Below are 3,415 nucleotides of genomic sequence, written 5' to 3' on the forward strand. Positions count from 1 at the left end.
ATAAGATTCCAGGGCAGATATCTCCTTTCAATAGTCTAGTCTTCCACTTCCTGCTGCTGCTTTCACTTCTTTCTACTTTCTTATGTTATAGGTGTCGATTTCTCCAAGCTAAAGGAGGAAGAACCATGTCTTCACTTCTCTGTAATCATCGTAAGTATTTTCTGGAATCTCTGAGAAGCTACTGGTACTGGCAAGTCGTCCACAGTGCAACTCCATAATTCAGGTCCACATATGAATTCAGTCCTTGCAGCCACTACATATGGCTGCTTACTTGTTTTCCTGATCTCTCTCTGGGCCCAAAGGTTAGGGTTATGTTGCCACCATCTCATCCATCCCAAACTATCCTTTAAAATGAATAAGTAAATAAATAGCAATAGCAATAGCAGTAGACTTATATACCGCTTCATAGGCCTTTCAGGCCTCTCTAAGCGGTTTACAGAGAGTCAGCATATTGCCCCCAACAATCTGGGTCCTCATTTTACCCACCTCGGAAGGATGGAAGGCTGAGTCAACCCTGAGCCGGTGAGATTTGAACCGCTGACCTGCTGATCTAGCAGTAGCCTGCAGTGCTGCATTTAACCACTGCGCCACCTTGCCAGAGGTTGCCTTAAGTCTTCCTTAAGGAAGATACTCAGAGATGATTCACACCCTGGTCAGTGTCTCTTTGCACTTCTACCATTGGGCAGAAGACATCAAAGTATAGCCAGTCGAACAAATAGGTTTAAAGATAGTTTCTATCCTTGGACTGTGAGACTTTTAAATACAACCACAATCACTCCATGCACACGCTAGCTTTTTTTCTTTTTCTTTCTTTTTTCATTTCTGTTATAATTTTGCACCAGTGAGGTTAAAACCAATTTCGTTGTATTTAAGTACAACGATAATAAAGATTATTCTTATGCTTAGTTGTTCCAGCTTTAAAGTAGCATGCTCCCTCATAATTAGGCCACAGACAATACCATTTTTTTTTCATAAGTACAATCTGACATAGATGTTTCAGTGGAGTTAGATGATCCCTGAGCATTTATTGAGTACTTTCAGCTGGTATAGGCATCTCCCCACTTTTTCTCTCCTCCCTGGTCTCTGCTCTCCAAAACTGTTTTCTCCTCCATGCACCAGGCTTTGAAGAGGAATCAGCCCAACTAATAATTGACAGGTCCAGAATATGATATAAAGAGACTGTTATGATGCTATCCACATACATACATATCTGCCAGCTTTTAAGTTCTACTAATTTTTTATTTTTTTAAAAAAATTGATTTACGGCTGTTGTTGAAGAACACTAGATAAGTCCAGCCTGAACAGGGGCTGCAGGAGTCCCAGTGTGTGATAGGAGGGAGACCCACGTAACACCATGGAACCCCACCATCACGTGCCTATCAGCTGTAATATTTAACAGGGCTGTGAGAGCGGGCAGGAGAAAGGAGGAACTGACTCTGATGTATCCCTGGAATCAGAAACCTGAGGACATTGAAGGAGCTAAGTAGCAGCTCCTATTCAATTTGCTGCTGGGGACTTATGGATAGCGCAGACTATATTTCAACAGATGGCTGAATCTGCAGATTTGCTGCTGGCTGAAACTCACTAAGCAAATGTGATGAAAGGAAAACATATGAGTGTCTGCAAATCTCGGGACCTGCTGAGCTTAAAAGTTGCTCTGAGGTTGGAGGAGAAGGCTGAGGAGACAACAGATGCCAGAAGTCAACAAAGGGAAGCTTACAGAGAAAGTGCTTATTAGGGCTACATATATTAACTCTTCCACCATCCTGTACCAGAAGTGGGTTGCTCCCGGTTCAGCCCAGTTTGGCCGAACCGGTACTGGAATTCAGGCCAGAAACTGGCAACGACCCAGGCCTGCCATGCCCCCAAACTGGTTCCCTTGCCACCACTGGGCTGCTGCCATTTTGATTTTTAGTGACTGCGCATGCGGAGTTCACTCTAAATTGTTCTGCACATGCACGAAAAACAATTTACATTGAACAGTGCACACACTTGTTTGGCACTTAGCTCTTCTTCAGCAGAGAAGAGAGTTGGTTCCTCAAGCAAGAATTCTTTCCTCAGAGGGGAAGAAGGGGCCAGAGGCTTCTCAAGTAAAGAGTTGCTTCTATGCCCAAAGCTGATGCTGAAATAATTATTGAGATTGCTGGTGTGACACCAGAAGGAAAAGCCTCAAACTGTGGCTGTGAGACCTCTTGATTTCCTTGGATGGACTCTGAATGTTACTTCTTGTTTTGGACTGCTGAGCTCTAAAAAGTTTTTTTTTTTCTTCCTCAACTCTTGTCCCTGAACATTCAAGTGACTGGTGTAAACTTCAGCAGACTCCCTTCATCTTATGGAAAGTCCATTTTGCTTTCCATTCTAATAGTCAGCTCCTCACTACTCTGTCTATAAGGATCCCTACCATATACAATTCCAACTCCAGTTTGGTCCTTGGTTAAGCAAAGTGATTGGTGGATATATTCTTACTTAGATGTTAAGCTGCATATAGCAAATGTTTGGAACCTATTGACTATTGAGTGAATTGCAAACCACTGAGTATTGCAAAGCAGTGAGTGGAAAGGATATCTAAATTTGTGCACCTGTTAAGTTCACTGTTTTTTTTATGGAAACATCCGTTTTCACAAATGCTGCACACAAATAATAAATATGCATTCCAATTTGGAAAAATATGGCACTTTAAATGATGTATCAGATTGTTTTCACTTAGGAATTCATTGAATCAAGATCACGTGAAGTGTTAATACCACTTTATAATGCCTTGGTAAGGCCACCCTTGGAATACTGCATTCAGTTTTGGTCGCCACGATGTAGAAAAGATGTGGAGACTCTAGAAAGAGTGCAGAGAAGAGCAACAAAGATGATTAGGGGACTGGGGACTAAAACATATGAAGAACGGTTGCAGGAACTGGGTGTGTCTAGTTTAATAAAAAGAAGGACTAGGGAAGACATATCTCAGGGGTTTCCACAAAGAAGAGAAGGTCAAACTATTCTCCAAGGCACCTGAGTGTAGAACAAGAAGCAATGGGTGGAAACTAATCAAGGAGAGAAGCAACTTAGAACTGAGGAGAAATTTCCTGACAGTTAGAACAATTAATCAGTGGAACAGCTTGCCTCCAGAAGTTGTGAATGCCCCAACACTGGAAGCCTTTAAGAAGATGTTGGATAGCCATTTGTCTGAAACGGTATAAGGTTTCCTGCCTAGGCAGGGGATTGGACTAGAAGACCTCCAAGGTCCCTTCCAACTCTGCTATTGTATTGTATTGTATTGTATTGTATTGTATTGTATTGTATTGTATTGTATTGAAGCACAAATGTTGACCAGAGTGCCTAACATTTGCATTTAATTGCATATAGTTGTTGCTGTACTAAAACTAATACAAACCCTGACTTGAAATGTCCGATCCTCTTCTCAGGT

Source organism: Thamnophis elegans, chromosome 1, assembly GCF_009769535.1.
Source record: "Thamnophis elegans isolate rThaEle1 chromosome 1, rThaEle1.pri, whole genome shotgun sequence".
Lineage (NCBI taxonomy): Eukaryota > Metazoa > Chordata > Lepidosauria > Squamata > Colubridae > Thamnophis > Thamnophis elegans.